The sequence below is a fragment of the Musa acuminata genome, chromosome BXJ1-2, assembly GCF_036884655.1.
Source record: "Musa acuminata AAA Group cultivar baxijiao chromosome BXJ1-2, Cavendish_Baxijiao_AAA, whole genome shotgun sequence".
In the NCBI taxonomy this organism is placed as follows: Eukaryota; Viridiplantae; Streptophyta; class Magnoliopsida; order Zingiberales; family Musaceae; genus Musa; species Musa acuminata.
In genome coordinates, this window is record NC_088328.1 from 14,161,640 (window position 1) to 14,179,426 (window position 17,787).

The following is a 17,787-nucleotide window of genomic DNA, read 5'->3' on the forward strand; positions in this document are numbered from 1 at the left end:
GATGTATTTAGTTTCTTAATCTTAATGTGATAATATTACTTAACGAATAAACCTTATGTTTATTCTTGGTCTAGTACCAATATATTTTCTCAAAATAATATATACCTAAATGAGAAAATATTACAATATATAAGAGTTTCAATATCATTACAAAGTAAAACTAAGTCTCATTTTCTCTACATGATCCTTGAATTTCAGAGATGGCATGTCTTTAGTCAAAGGATCAGCAATCATCAATTCAGTGCTAATATGCTCAATAACCACTTTCTTTTCTTTTACACATTCTCTTATGGCTAAATACTTAATGTCGATGTGTTTACTTCGACTTCGACTTTTATTATTTTTAGCCATAAAGACAGCAGTTGAATTATCACAGAAAGTTCTTAATGGCCTAGAAATAGAATCCATGATTATAAGTTCAGAAATGAAACTCTTAAGCCATACACCATGTGAAGTAGTATCAAAACAGGAGACAAACTCAACTTCCATAGTAGAAATAGCAATCAAGGTCTACATGGTGATTCCCCAAGAAATAGCTCCACCAGCCATCATAAAAATATATCATGATGTTAATTTACGAGAATTAACACAACCGACGAAGTCTGAATCTGAGTAACCAATCACATCCAAATTGTTTGTATGTCTATACATAAGCAGGTAATATTTGGTTCCTTATAGATACCTCATTACTTTTTTTGTAGCTTTCTAGTAGTCCATACTTGGATTACTCTGATATCGACCTAGCATCTCCACAAAAAATATAATATCAGGTCTAGTACAGACCTGAGCATATATAAGGCTTCCTTTGGTAAAAGCATATGGGATGTTTTTCATTGATTCCCTTTCAAGGTTGTTCTTTGGGCATTGGTTCAAATTGAACCTATCACCTTTCACAATGAGAGCAACACTTGGTAAACAATCATTCATCCAAAATCTTTCTAAAAGTTTATCGATATAGGTTTCTTGTGATAGACCTAAAATGCCTCAAGGTCTATCTCTATAAATCTTAATACTAATAACATAAGATGCTTCACCCATATCCTTCATGTCAAAATTTTTAGAAATGAATTGTTTCACCTCATGCAGCAAACCTTTATCGTTGGTTACAAGCAAAATATCATATATGTATAAAACAAGGAAATATATTTTACTCCCACTGACCTTCTGGTATATAAATTGATCTATGAAATTTTCAACAAATCCAAATGAAGAAATCACTTCATAGAATTTAAAATACTATTGGTGTGAGGCTTGTTTTAAACCGTATATAGACTCTTAAGTTTACAAACCAAGTGTTTACTAACACTAGAGGAAAAACCTTCAAGTTGTTTCATATAAACCTCTTCCTCTATATCTCTATTAAGAAATGTTATTTTTACATCTATTTGTTACAACTTTATGTCAAAATGAGTAACTAATGCCAAAATGATACAAAGATAATCGTTCTTCGATACAAGAGAAAACGTTTCCGTATAATCGATTCCCTCCTTTTGAGTAAATCCCTTTGCAATAAGTTTTATCTTGTATCTCTCAATGTTGCCTAATGAATCTTTCTTAGTTTTAAAGACTCATTTGCAACCAATAGTCTTTCCTTCCTTAGGCAACTCTACAAGATCCTAGACTCCATTGTTTATCATGAAATTTATCTCTTTTTTATGGCATCATGTCACAAATTTGATTCGTTGAAACTCATAGCCAATGAAAAGGTTTCATGATCATTTTTTGCTCCAATATTATCGTTAGATTCAAGTAGATATATAACATAATCACTAGGAATTGCTGATCTTTTATTTCTAGTAGATCTTCTTAATGTTGTACCAATGTTTCCCTGAGGAACTTATAGTTCATCTAGTTATTCAAGAGCTTTTTGTAATTCTTGAACTGCTTGATCTATTAGAATATTGTCAACAACACGTGGAATTTCAATGATTGATTGTTCAGCATCAGTTTGTACTTGAGGAGTGCTATGAACTATAATCAATCTATTATTTGATGTGGAAGGTTGAGATTATATATGATCATGTGCAGAAACTATGTTCCTAAAATGATCGCTCCCACTAATCATATTGAGATTCTTCTTAATGTTGTACTAATGTTTCCCTAAGGAACTTGTGGTTCATCTAGTTGTTCAAGAGCTTGTTGTATTTCTTGAACTACTTGATCTATTAGAATATTATCAGCAATATGTGAAATTTTAATGATTGGTTGTTCAGCACCAGTTTATACTTGAGGAGTGCTATAAACTATAACTAATCTATCATTTGATGTAAAAGGTTGAGATTCTATATGATCATGTGCAGAAACTATGTTCCTAAAATGATCGCTCCCATTAATCATGTCATACTCAAGAAATTTAGCATTTTTTTATTTCACAATCCTAGTTGTGTAAGATGGACAATAGAACCTGTAAACTTTGGACTTTTCGGCATATGCAATAAAATACCCACGGATAGTCCTCGGGTCTAGTTTCTTCTCTTGTGAATTATATATCCTGACCTCAAACGTACATCCCTAAACGCGCATATATCGCAAACTCGGTTTCCAACCTTTCCATAATTCAAATGGTGTATTTTGGACAACCTTAGTTGGAACTCAGTTTAATATATACATAGACATCTTTAGTGCTTCAGCCCACAAGAACTTAGGAAGATTGGAGTTGCTAAGCATACTCCGCACCATGTCTAATAATGTTCAGTTACTTCTTTTTGCAATATCATTCTAGTCTAGAGAACCAAGCATAGTGTATTGGGCAACAATCTCATGTTCTTGAAGAAACTTAGCAAAAGGACTAGGTGCTTATCCATTTTTAGTATATCTATCATAATATTCTCCACCTTTATCTGATCTCACAATTTTAATTTACTTATCACATTAGTTCTCAACTTCAGCCTTAAAGACTTTGAAGGCATCTAATGCTTCATTTTTTTTATGAAGCAAATAGATATATATATATCATGAGTAATCATCTATATAGGAGATAAAATATTTCTGACCATATGTGTCCATGTTTGGACAACATATATCAGTATGAATAATCTCTAATATGTTTGAACTCCTATTAGCATCCTTTTTTGACTTATTGGTCTGCTTTCCCTTAATACAGTCTACACAAGCTTAAAATTAGTAAAATCAAGAGTACTAAGTATCCCATCATTAACTAATCTCTTAATTCTCTCTATTGAGATATGTCCTAATCTTTGATACCATAACATAGAGGAGTTCTCATTAATATTACACCTTTTAGTGCCAGCATGAACATGCATTGAACTTTGAGTGTCATCATTTTATAAGAAAATACGATAAAGATCATCAGACAAAATACATTTCCCAACACAATCAGATTTATATAATAAACAAAATGATGTGTCTTGAAAATTAAAGGAATATCCAACCGGTACGAGTCTAGAAATAAAATTTAAGTTTCGTGAGAAACTTAGTATATAAAAGGTCCTTTCCAATTTTAAAACAAAACCACTGCTTAAATTAAAATGCATGTTTCAATTGCCTCCACATGTGAGCCCATCTTATTACCTGATAAGATGCTTTGCTCACTTCCCATTGGCTTCCTTAGGTTTTGTATACCCTATAAAGAGTTTGCAATATGGATTATTGATCCAAAATCAATCCACCAGGTGTTAATCAAAGAAATTATCCACAATAGATATCCATCCACTCTAAATGGAGGAGAATCCTCTCCTTCCATATCTTATCATTATCATCACTAAGTTCGAGAATGTCACATCGAATATCAAAGAAATTAATAGTTTGAGAAACTACATAAAATCAAACATGTTTATGTCAAAATTTGAGGCTTAATAGTTTAAATTACATGTTTTACCAATGTGAACCATGTCAAAAATATGAATCTCATGACATAAAAATTACTTGTCGGTTAAATTTTTAATTCAAATAGATTTGATCTTTATGAAAAAACTATCAAATTATATTTCAATTCATAATCCTTGTGGGTAAATTATAAAAATAATCTGATATTTTATCCTGATTAATTATATTGAATACAATAAAAGATCTTGTAGGATAATAATTATTATATTGAATATAATCTATCATAATATGATGTCTAATTACTTATGTTATCCTTATTTTAATTTTATATATAATTTTAATTAATTAAGAATGCTATGGTTAATTCTTAATTAATTAAGATTATATAAATCATTAAACATTTTGGATATATAAAATTGACTCATAAGCATAAATTAATATAACTAAATATGCATTATGAGCATTTTACCGACTCCAAATATTGAAATGTTATATCGTCATGATTTTCAACCTGAAATATATCAAGAAGTTTTAAAAAGAAACCAAAATGAAATCATATTTATGGTATAAAAATGAAAATTCTTTCGTATCAAAGCAGAGGTCAATTGGCTCTAATACCAATTGTTAGACATTTTTTATACCAAAATATGTTTTTAAACTATTATAATAAAAACATAAGAAAAACTAATACAAAAATAAAATTGCGTACCTCTAGCCATTGTTGTCAAGAATTTAAGCAACAGTTTCATTTTGAATTTTGGTACTTCTCGGCTTAAAACTCTCGCTTTAAATGGTGTAGGAAATCATTTGGACTTGAAAAAGATATTGAGCCTAGGGACCAAAACTCTCATTTATATAAATGTTCTCCCATCATGAAAATCTTGTTAGGATCGAGAGCACTAAGAGGGGGGGTGGTGAATTAGTGCAGCGGAAATCTTACAACGATTCAAAACCAAAAGCTGCGTTCGTTCAATAAAAACTATTATGATGCAAAAACTAATTCTCAGTTTGTATCTAAGTGCAGTTTGCGTCTAAGCGCAGATTGCGTCTAAGCGCAGTTTGCGTCTAAACACAGTTTGCGTCCAAGCGCAGTTTGCGTCTAAGCGCAGTTTGCGTTTAAATGCAGATTGACGTCTAAACGCAGTTTTACGTCTAAACGCAGATTTACGTCTAAACGCAGTTTTACGTCTAAACGTAGTTTTACGTCTAAACTCAGTTTACGTCTAAAACGTCTAAACACAGTTTGGACAGTTTTACGTCTAAACGTAATTTTACGTCTAAACACAGATTTACGTCTAAACGCAGTTTTACGTCTAAACGCAGATTTACGTCCAAACTCAGTTTACGTCTAAAACGTCTAGACACAGTTTGAGCAGTTTTACGTCTAAATGCAATTTTACGTCTAGATGCAGTTTCAAAGGGAGCTGAACTTTAGAAACTGGTTCGTAAGAGCGCAGAAGACAGTTTTGCAGAATCAAGGCGTAAACGTAAACTGCAATGTAAATATCGTACGAAAACACTGGTTTACGTCTGAAAACAGATTCGGACAGATCAGCACTTAAAGACTTGTTCGTGAAGGCGTAGAAGACAGTTTTGCAGAATTAAAACGTAAGCGTAAACTGTAATGTACGAAAACACCGATTTACGTCTGAATGCAGATTCGGAAAGAACAGCACTTAGAACTTGTTCGTAAAAGCGCAGAGAGCAGTAGTAATGAAGGAGGTTTGCAGTAAGGATAAAGTGCTCAAAAGTAAACGCAAACCAGAGATTTAGAGTGGTTCGGTCAGTCTTGACCTACTCCACTTTTGGCTTCCTCCACCGACGAGGTCACCGACGTCAACTAGGGGCCTTCCTTCAATAGGCGAAGGCCAAACTGCCCTTTTACAGTTTCTCTCCTTTTGACAGGCTCAGGAGACAACCTTTACAGACCTTTCTCTCCTCACTTTACAACTGAAAACTTGAAGAACAGAAGGAGGAGACTTAAAGGCTTTACAACACTTTTGAGCTCTTAGAATCGCAGAAAAGATCAAGATTTCGGTGTAGGTCTGTATCTTTTCAGTGCTGAATGGGTGGGGAATTTATAGGCCCCAACCCAATTCAAATTTGGAGCTCAAAACAATCAAATCCCGGAATTCTGGGATCAGGCGGTTGCACCTCTTGACTGGAGAGGTTGCACCGCCTGGCAGAGCTCGAAGACCGAGCTCAGGCGGTGCCACCTCTCTGCCAGGGAGGTTGCACCGCCCAGTCTTGCTCAAAGACTGAGCTCAGGCGGTGCCACCTCTCTGTCAGGGAGGTTGCACCGCCCAGTCTAGCTCGAAGACTGAGCTCAGGCGGTGCCACCTCTCTGCTGGGGAGGTTGCACCGCCCAGTCTCGCTGGAAGGCCTAGCCCAGGCGGTGCCACCTCCTGGCCTGGGCGGTTGCACCTCCTGGTGCAATCAGGGTCCGAATGGTTCATTCCATTCGGCCCAATTTCAGTCTTTCAGGGGCCCAATTGCCCCAAGATTAAGCCAATGGGATCACCTCCCATTTTCCAACTTAATCAACGTGCTAACTACGATTAAATCTAAGACAATTTCTGCAGCTTTGCTTCGGTGCGTCAATCGCTCCTTCCGGCGAGTTTCCGGCGAACTTCCGTCGATCATCCGATGAACCCTCGGTGATGCTCCTGCGGACTTCCGGCAAACTCCTGGACTTTACGACGATCCACTTGGCAAGTTCCGACGAGCTTCGCTTGGCAAGCTTCTGGACTTCTCGGATCTGTTCTCGCAGAACCTCCGACGACCGTCCGAACTTCCGTCGAACTCTCGAACTCCCAACGTGATCATGAACTTGACTCCGGCGCAACTCCTACTGCTTGTCTATCTTTCATCGTAGTTAATCCTGCACACTTATCTCAACACATAGATTAGACAACAAATGACAATTGACTTCATCATCAAAATCCGAGATTCAACAATCTCCCCCTTTTTTGATGATGACAATCAATTGATAATGGAGTTATCCTTAACTCCCCCTGTCTATATGCCATCGTTGAGATAAGTCAACCTTGAATTCAAGACTTAAGAATTCAAGTGACGTATTGATAAGTTAGATCAGTTAAACTTATCAATACTCCCATCATGATACTTATCATGATATATCTCTTCAAAGATGATGTCAGGGCTTGACATACATCATCAAGTTTGTATGATTGTGTTTGTAACTATTCATCATGTAGTTTGAACATTATCATATAAAGCTATGAAACACTATTACATGATGCACACATTTGAAATATTCTAGCAAGTTTTGCATTTTCTTCACATGATAAGATATCAACTCAGGGCATAATGCAAACTTTAGCACATGTTCATATATCTCTTGGTGATGCAAGGATGGCATAATCATAGCAGTGTTTATAGCATCATTCATAGTATTTCTAATCATGGCAGTGTTTATCAATTCATATATATCTCCCCCTTTGTCATCAACAAAAGGCGTAGTAATCATGATACCAGAAAATAATAATAGCAAGCTTATAGAAGAATTTTACATGGATTGCTTTAAATACTTCTTCCCCTTTGTGTTATAATCCATTGTCTATGTAAAGATTTTGCACATGAATCACTTCATCAAATCTATTTCAGAAACTCATTTTTTATGAAAGTGTACAAGAAAATCTGTTTCATAAATAAGATGCATTCGGACAAGATTTTGTTGCAGATTTTCACATATAATCATAGAAACATGGCAATCAAGTGGTTTGATCATTCAACATAGTTCGAAAAATAATTTTAACAAATTTATCTATTCGGACACATCAACATTCCTAATTCTGAATCAAGGCACAAGGTTTTCAAAACTTTTAGTTTCAAAGCACAACATTCTTAATTTGGACACATCACATACCAAACAGTAATGATACCATAAAAATCTGAGATAACTTTTACCACAATGTGCAAGATATATGTTTACCACGATAGATGTTTACAGCCAGCACATCAGAAGTGAGTAAGAAGTTTACAACAACAACAGGTGTTCAACAAGTTCATTGATGAGGTGGAAAATTAAAGTACCTAAACAAGGAGTCAAATTGACTATGAATTTGCTGCAGCTCAGATAGGATTTGATCTTGTCGTTGTTCAATCCGTTCTTGTCTCTGTTCGAATCGATCCATTCGAATCCCAATTTCTTCGATGGATGTATGAGTTTGCTCAACTGGATGTGTTTCCTCAAAGGGAAGGGTCGGAGGAGATTGAGTACCCCTAAATACTGGTGTTTCTGGTTCTGGTTCAGGTTGAGGGTGATCAGTCCTTCTAGGGATTCTAACCCAGTTACCGTTTCTATAGTAACATCTTAGTCGGTGAAGTAGATTTTTGTTTATTATGCTGAATCGATCTACTTTCATTACTTCTTCTTCTGGTGGTATTAGAATGTCGTAAGCTTTCATTATTCTTGTGATTATACCACCATATGGGAGCATCATATCTTTCTTAGATAATTCTAACATATTTTGTTGAATAAGATAGCCAAGACAGATGTCATGTCCCTTCATGATTGAGTACATAGTTCCTAATTCTAATTGACTTATTTCATCATGATGGTATTGTTTAGGAAGAATTATACTAGTCATGATATAATGAAGTATCTTAGTGTTCAAAGGCAATAGATGTTCACAACTTTTAGGAACTAATGCTATGTTAGGATTGGCAAAGATTGTTCCTAAGGCTTCAACATAGGATGTTCCAATACTTTCATCATCCCATGATCCTCTAAAGTAGAGTCCTATGCTTTTTATGGGAATGCCTATCATATCACAAATGTACCTATCAGTGATTGTGATGTGTTGTCCTAAAAGATAAGTGGACATCCTTTCTTCATCATCTATTTGTATGTTATTGTAAAATAATCTAACTAGCCTAGGATAGATGGGTTCGTTAATCTGCAAGATTGGAAGTAGATCTAGGTTTGCAAACCATTGGATAGTCTCTAAGTTTCTTAGTTCATTTAGATCTACGTATTTTCCCTTACTGATACATCTAAGTTCGAAAGAGGGAAATTTTTCAGCATGGTATTTCGAATCGAAAAGAGTGAAATCAAACTCTTCTACTAATCTCCTCTTTCCCTTGTCCCTTGAGGATCTTCTAGATCCCATAACTACTGCTGTTTAGAGGGATGATGATGAGCTAGAGTAAATGAAGAACAAAACAGAATTTAAGAGCTTCTTAGAGAGTACCTTTGTGAAATCTTCAAGAGAAGGAAGGATTCTTGATGTTTTGCTCCGAAATGGGAGGTATTTGGAAGGCTTAGAGGAGTGAAATGGGAATGGAGGAGACTTGGAAGAGTAGAGGAGGAAATGGGAGTGAGCTGGGGTCGGTTCCATAGCCGGCCCTAGTGTGGGTTTAAAAAGGCAGAGTTGCGGGCGGTTGCACCTCTGGCTGGAGCGGTGCAACCTCTGGCAACTCATGGCAGCCGGAGGTGCCACCGCCAGCTGGAGAGGTGCCACCGCCTGCAGCCAGTGAACACCTAATGTGTTTTGATCAGGGAGCCTTTGCCTTGAGGAGAGTTTGTTTCTTACGTGATTTCGTATGAGTTTTTATTTAAGGAAGAAGCTCTTGTATGATCAAAATAGATCTTTTAACGTACATATGTCATACGTATGTTGATAGTTTGTTTGGTATCCCTTTTCAAGATCATGACATATTTAGTTTCTTCATGATACAAGAATTAATTCGTAGATGATAGTGTTGACGGGTTCGAAGATCAAAGGGATATGTGAATTTGGATATCATATGCTTCTAATAAAGTTTGTATCCAAATCGTATTTGTGATTTCATAACTTCCACTTGTTACTTAAGCGTTGCGAGTTCCTTTTTGACTCTTGGTTTATGACTATCGAGAGTCAAGGAGCAGAACATTATTTCTTGCTCCAGCCTAAAATTTTAATGTTTTTATAGGAAGGGATGATTTTTAGGAACCCATTTGCTTTTGGGTGCCTCATAAATAGATCTATATTTTCTATCATGTTGCATAGAGTTTGTCATGGTTCTTTTAGGAACCCAAATCAATTTGTTTGGACTTATTTTCTTGAATGGACAACAATGTGTCTTGTGTCCAGATTTGCAACAAAAGTTGCACTTGGTTTGGTGTTGAACATGCAAGATGGGGCCTTTTATGAAGGTGGTTGGATTTTGGTGAGGACTTCTCACAAATCCAATTCTACTCCTTTTTGGAACGTGACCCTTGTTTGTAAGGATCATGTTTAATGACTTGCTACCAACCTCGAATTTCTTCAAGGTGTCCTTAAATAGCAAGTTTTCTTTTTGGAGAGTTTCTAGATCATGGCATTTTATGCATGGGCTTAACTTATCATGATGTTCAGCATTTAACTTATCGAAATTACAAATAAGACTATCATGCTCCTTTTTTAGCAATTTGTATTTACTACTAATAGTCTTACACTCATCAAACAGTTCATGGAAAGCATTTAATAATTCATCAAAGGATAAATCTGCATCTATTGAATTTGTTACCTCATCTTCGATGGCCATTAAGGCGTAATGAGCAACTTGCTCGGTGTTGGACTCCTCTTCCTCAGATGTGCTCGAATCATCCCATGTTGCTTGGAGCGCCTTCTTCTTTGTTGTTCTTTTCTTGACTTGGGGACAATCACTCTTGTAGTGTCCCGGCTTTTTGCATTCATAGCAGATTACTTGGTCCTTTTTGGGTTCAAGTTTATTTTTTGCATCATTCTTAAACTTGTTTCTTTTAAAGAACTTTTTAAACTTTCTTGTTAGAAGTGCCAAGTCATCATCACAGTCCTCATCACTTGAGTTTTCTCTCAAGTGGCATTCTGAAGTTTTGAGTGCCATATCCTTCCTGTTCTTTGGAAGGATGTCTTCTTGCTCTTCATGAGCTTTACAAGTCATTTCGTAGGTCATTAATGACCCGATTAGTTCTTCAAGAGGGAAATTTCGCAGATCTTTTGCCTCTTGAATAGCGGTAACTTTAGGATCCCAACTCTTAGGAAGGGATCTTAGTATCTTATTAACAAGCTCAAAATCCGAAAAGCTCTTTCCGAGTCCTTTTAGACCGTTGACGACATCCGTGAAACGGGTAAACATGTCGCCAATGGTTTCACTCGGTTTCATCCGAAAAAGTTCGAAAGAATGTAACAGCAAATTGATTTTTGACTCTTTTACTCTACTTGTGCCCTCATGGGTCACTTCGAGCGTGTGCCAAATATCAAACGCAGTTTCACAAGTTGAAACACGGTTAAACTCGTTTTTATCAAGTGCACAAAATAAGGCATTCATAGCCTTTGCATTAAGAGCGAAAGCCTTCTTCTCCAAATCATTCCAATCGATCATTGGAAGAGAAGACTTTGAAAAACCATTCTCGACAAGATTCCAAAGATCAATGTCCATAGAAATAAGAAAGATTCTCATTCGGGTCTTCCAATAGGTGTAGTCCATCCCATTAAACATGGGTGGACGTGTAATGGAATGGCCCTCTTGGTTTCCGGCGTAAGCCATCTCTCTTGGGTTTTAATCTTTTTGAGAGTTAACCGGGCTCTGATACCAATTGTTAGGATCGAGAGCACTAAGAGGGGGGGGGTGAATTAGTGCAGCGGAAATCTTACAACGATTCAAAACCAAAAGCTGCGTTCGTTCAATAAAAACTATTATGATGCAAAAACTAATTCTCAGTTTGTATCTAAGTGCAGTTTGCGTCTAAGCACAGATTGCGTCTAAGCGCAGTTTGCGTCTAAGCACAGATTGCGTCTAAGCGCAGTTTGCGTCTAAACACAGTTTGCGTCCAAGCGCAGTTTGCGTCTAAGCGCAGTTTGCGTTTAAACGCAGATTGACATCTAAACGCAGTTTTACATCTAAACGCAGATTTACGTCTAAACGCAGTTTTACGTCTAAACGCAGTTTTACGTCTAAACGCAGTTTTACGTCTAAACTCAGTTTACGTCTAAAACGTCTAAACACAGTTTGGACAGTTTTACGTCTAAACGCAATTTTACGTCTAAACGCAGATTTACGTCTAAACGCAATTTTACGTCTAAACGCAGATTTACGTCCAAACTCAGTTTACGTCTAAAACGTCTAGACACAGTTTGAGCAGTTTTATGTCTAAATGCAATTTTACGTCTAGATGCAGTTTCAAAGGGAGCTGAACTTTAGAAACTGGTTCGTAAGAGCGCAGAAGACAGTTTTGCAGAATCAAGGCGTAAACGTAAACTGCAATGTAAATATCGTACGAAAACACTGGTTTACGTCTGAAAACATATTCGGACAGATCAGCACTTAAAGACTTGTTCGTGAAGGCGTAGAAGACAGTTTTGCAGAATTAAAACGTAAGCGTAAACTGTAATGTACGAAAACATCGATTTACGTCTGAATGCAGATTCGGAAAGAACAGCACTTAGAACTTGTTCGTAAAAGCGCAGAGAGCAGTAGTAATGAAGGAGGTTTGCAGTAAGGATAAAGTGCTCAAAAGTAAACGCAAACCAGAGATTTAGAGTGGTTCGGTCAGTCTTGACCTACTCCACTTTTGGCTTCCTCCACCGACGAGGTCACCGACGTCAACTAGGGGCCTTCCTTCAATAGGCGAAGGCCAAACTGCCCTTTTACAGTTTCTCTCCTTTTGACAGGCTCAGGAGACAACCTTTACAAACCTTTCTCTCCTCACTTTACAATTGAAAACTTGAAGAACAGAAGGAGGAGACTTAAAGGCTTTACAACACTTTTGAGCTCTTAGAATCACAGAAAAGATCAAGATTTCGGTGTAGGTCTGTATCTTTTCAGTGCTGAATGGGTGGGGAATTTATAGGCCCCAACCCAATTCAAATTTGGAGCTCAAAACAATCAAATCCCGGAATTCTGGGATCAGGCGGTTGCACCTCTTGACTGGAGAGGTTGCACCGCCTGGCAGAGCTCGAAGACCGAGCTCAGGCGGTGCCACCTCTCTGCCAGGGAGGTTGCACCGCCCAGTCTTGCTCGAAGACTGAGCTCAGGCGGTGCCACCTCTCTGTCAGGGAGGTTGCACCGCCCAGTCTCGCTGGAAGGCCTAGCCCAGGCGGTGCCACCTCCTGGCCTGGGCGGTTGCACCTCCTGGTGCAATCAGGGTCCGAATGGTTCATTCCATTCGGCCCAATTTCAGTCTTTCAGGGGCCCAATTGCCCCAAGATTAAGCCAATGGGATCACCTCCCATTTTCCAACTTAATCAACGTGCTAACTACGATTAAATCTAAGACAATTTCTGCAGCTTTGCTTCGGTGCGTCAATCGCTCCTTCCGGCGAGTTTCCGGCGAACTTCCGTCGATCATCCGATGAACCCTCGGTGATGCTCCTGCGGACTTCCGGCAAACTCTTGGACTTTGCGACGATCCACTTGGCAAGTTCCGACGAGCTTCGCTTGGCAAGCTTCTGGACTTCTCGGATCTGTTCTCGCAGAACCTCCGACGACCGTCCGAACTTCCGTCGAACTCTCGAACTCCCAACGTGATCATGAACTTGACTCCGGCGCAACTCCTGCTGCTTGTCTATCTTTCATCGTAGTTAATCCTGCACACTTATCTCAACACATAGATTAGACAACAAATGACAATTGACTTCATCATCAAAATCCGAGATTCAACAAATCTATCATCACCTACTCATACGTTCAAGAATTAATTCAAATTTGTAACGTTTGGACGCTAATGAAGAATATTAATGATATTAAATTTAATAATAATAGTTCATTTAGAATGAAAAATTAAAATATTTAAATCATAATAAATAAAGAAATTAATTATAATGAATGATAAACTTAATAAGAATGGTTACATTATTATTAAATAAAATATTTAATAATAATTGTTACACGAGGACAAAAAAAAATTCAAAAACTCACTTTCTCTTTTATTATAATTCATTTTCAATAAATATTCACAAATATTATTTGTTTTAAATATTTAGACTAAAATATTAGATAAAGTAAATAAAATAAAATTTTAGCATGCCTTCTTTTGAAATATATCAAAACCTTCATAATTTTCATGCAAAACCATTCAAATTCTCATATTAATTGTTTTATAATACCTCATAACCTATAATAAGTTGATAGTTATGATTAATCAAAATCATAGTCATTAGGTTATATATATATATATATAGTGTGTGTGTATATATATATGTTTGTATATATATTATATATATACACATATATACGCATATATATATGTATATACACACACATATATATATATACACACACATATATATATATATATATATATATATATATACGAAACATAATATATTATAACTTTTTAAAATATAAATAATATTATATAAATAATATAATATAATGAAAGAGGACAATAGAAATGATGCAGACATATTGAGCGAATGTGAGATTAGAAAATATAATATAATTTTTCATAATAAGGAAAGACTTAAATACTCTTGAGAATTCAAATATTTTTGATAATAATAAGAATTGATATGTTTAAATCTTTTAAAGCCTCAAATAGTCTAAGTGGGAAATTACTATTGAATCTGCATAGATTTCAATTTTTTATTTTTAGAATTGTGTTTGAAATAGATATTAATAGATAAGAAAAGAACTTTATATTTGCAGCCATACTTGTGATAGATATTGATATACAAATAAATAAAAAATTATAATTGAGATAGAGATTAATGCTAAAATGAAGACAAAAAATTACAGGAATTAAATGAAATAAAAACCAATGAAGAAACAAAATAACCTTAAAAATAAATGAATAGGCATATAATTAAAGCTTCATTTTATAATTATGCATGAAAATTGGTTTATTACATAATATTTTTATTTTAATACATATACTTGATGTAGAGAGTAGTATATAAATAAAAAATAAAAAATTTCGTTTAATACACTAATGAAGAAAAATAATAGATAAAATTAAATTTAAAAAATAGATGAAGAGAGTAATAACCTAACAAAAATTTTAATCAATGAGCACAAAAGTTGTTTATTTTAATAAATATATATATGAAATGGAGATTAATATAATTAAAAATATTAGATTTAATACAAAAATAAAGAAAAATTAGTCAAAATTAAAAAATAAATGAAAGAAAAAAATTAGATCTAAAAAAAAAATTAAGGATGAATTTTTAGAAGAAAAAAATAACATACTTTTGAAAATTTTCTATAGAGCACCCCTAATTTGTAAAATTTTTGCAAAGTATTTTTTTTTTAAATGATAATTTTTCTCTTAACCCCCGTTGGACCCATTGTCACCTTCGCCCTACATTGCTACCCTTATCGTGCTTGCTCATGACACTCATGCAAGGAAGGAGAAGGCACAATGGCTATCGTCAATTTGGGAACTTGCATTGCCTCCATAGACCTACACTACCACCTTGCACTATTTACCCTCTCTTTTGCCCCATCAAACTCACGCGAGAAAGGAGGGGGTGAGGGTCATCGTTGCCTTTGTAGACCCTGTCAACCTTGCCCCAATGTGACTCATCCATAGCTTCTTTCATGAAGAAGGAAGTGGCGTGAAGGCTATTGCTACCTGTATGGACCCCATTTGCCCCCCATCAAACCTGCTATCTTCTCTATGTCTCATTCGTTTCCTGTGCAAGGATCGTGGGCGATGGATTCGAGAGGAGAAAGTGGCAATGGAAGGTGGAGCTAACAAGAGATCGAGATAAAATAATCTTTTTATAAAATAAAAAAATATTTTGTGAAAAAATTCAAAAGTAGAGATACTTTTCAAAAAATATAAAAATTTAATAGGAGAGCACAAATTTGAGCTCCTAACTTTTTAGACACAAAAGAAAGCAGCTTAGCTTGTGAACTAAACACTTGCATGTTTTATATACCTTCTTTAGAAGTATTTTGGTCTTTTAAAAACCAAAATGATCTTGGCAAACTAAAAAGTCGAAGCCCAATTCCTAGTTTTTTCGATCTAACCAATCAGTCCGATCTGAGATTAATAACTATGACAAGAACATATAAGTTCATCTAAAAATAATTATAGTCAGAAATTCCTATTTGTTTACTATTATTCATTTAAAATAAATGAGAAACGATATTGTATTTTTCAAAAAATAGAGGCCTAAATTCAATAAATATACGTAAAAAAATAAAAATTATCATCTTGGAGATATGTCAAAATATTTTGAAGTTTCATTTAAAATCACTTAAAACTTCCAAATAAAATAATTATCAAATCTTAATGTATAATAAGGTTAATAATTAGGATTTGTGAGAATTTAAACTAATTGAAAAATGATCTATGGACATGGTTATAGTTTTTTTTATTATTATTATAGTTGATTCAATGGAATGAAAAATATTATAATCCTATTCCAAAACTTAAAAATTAAAATTATATGAAAAACTTAAAAATTAAAATTATCAATTATTGATATTTTTTATCATTAAAAAAATAATAATGGAGACTCGCCTTTTAGGGTAGTTTGAAGATGAAAGGATGCTCTACGGATAAATTTACATAAATCATTCATTTAAAGAAAAGAAAATTTAAAGTGGAGATAGTGAATTCACCTTGCTGTGTCTTGTCTGTACCCTCCCCCTCAATGGACCGGGCTTTGACGTCATTGTCTTTTTTGATGGCCCAATCTGTCGTGACATGCCCCATTTGCTTGTTATTAGTGGATGGTTCAGATTGGGATGGAGGGAGGAACGGCGGATGAAAGAAAGAGGCGCGTTGCTCTCCTCAACATTAGGGTTAGCGTTAGGGTTAGGGTGTCTTCCACCACCTATAAGAGCCTTAGAGCCTCTCCTCCCCCACTCCTTCCCTGTATGTGGCGACCAATGCCCTCTTCCTCGGCCGTATTCTCCTTTTTACTGCTTCTCCACCTCTATCACTGTGAACGCATGTTTGCTGTTCTTTTCTTCTTCGTTGTCTAAATCTTGTGGGAATGGATGGATCAAGTGATGAGGAAACTGCAACAATATGATGGGGGTAATCCCTCCATGATTCCTAGTATTTAAGTCTCTGATGGTCCTCCTTTGCTCTTACATCGCGTAACATGGTTTATGTTTCGTATTATCGTTCTTCGATATGCCTCAGATTGATTTAATGCTTTGGTATCTTTCTAAGGCGGGATATGACGATGAAGATAATTGGTCCGTGTTTCTGATTTCATGGTGACTGATACTTTTACCAATTCTGATCCCCCACATCAACAAGCTTTCGTTGGACATATTTTCTATTTTGATTTCTAGTTTAGACGCTGTGATGAATTATGAAACAAACTCTACGCATGCCAGACTTCAGAGATGCATGAGCAACTGTGAGAAGATAGTTGTTCCATCCTGTCATCATCCTCGAATCTATTTCTTCAGAACATTGCTTATTTTAATTGGACTCTTGTGCTTTGTTTTGAGGATTTATTTTTGGCAATTGTTCTTCTATATCTATCCGTGTTATTTATCTAAAGTGGGATACGACGATAAAGTAATTGGTCCGTGTTTCTGAGTACATGGTGACTGATACACTGATACCAACTCTGATCCCGTACTCAATGATTTATGTTGCACATATATATATACTGGTATTTTCTCATTTTCTCTATATTTTATATGCATTGATGAATTACGAAACATAGTCTACGAGAAGGCATTTCATTATTCTGCGTTAGCTAATCTAGTCTCATCACACTTTTAACTTTTACGTTTTTCATTTTCTACAGAGATTTGTTTGTGGCAAAATGGATCATTGTTCTTTGTTTGAATTTTCATATGTTTTCATGCGTTCTCCAGTTGAACATGTCTGGAAAAGTCATCATTCTCATGATTTCACAGGCACTTCAGAATAGACATTATAATATTCATTGGTCTTGTTAAGGTAGCTACTTGATATTACCATGAAAAGTGCCTGAAGAGTTTCTTTCCTCGACGATGAGATGTATTTGAGGAAACTGATTGGTAGAAAAACATTTTTTGCCAGTTGTTTTCAAAGACTGGACATTTCTTATTAGAAATTAGATGTCTTCATTATTCT

At 35.5% G+C, this 17,787-nt stretch overlaps 2 non-coding genes across 2 annotated transcripts; both read left to right on the forward strand.

Annotated features, from left to right (window-relative positions):
* Nucleotides 1–16,708: 16,708 nt before the first annotated feature.
* On the forward strand, nt 16,709–16,788 carry LOC135613853 (small nucleolar RNA Z199). Its single transcript, XR_010487389.1, has one exon. It is a non-coding gene; the product is annotated as a small nucleolar RNA Z199 (small nucleolar RNA).
* Nucleotides 16,789–16,891: 103 nt separating this feature from the next.
* LOC135613881 (small nucleolar RNA U18) lies at nt 16,892–16,962 on the forward strand. The gene has a single exon (XR_010487394.1). It is a non-coding gene; the product is annotated as a small nucleolar RNA U18 (small nucleolar RNA).
* Nucleotides 16,963–17,787: the final 825 nt, after the last annotated feature.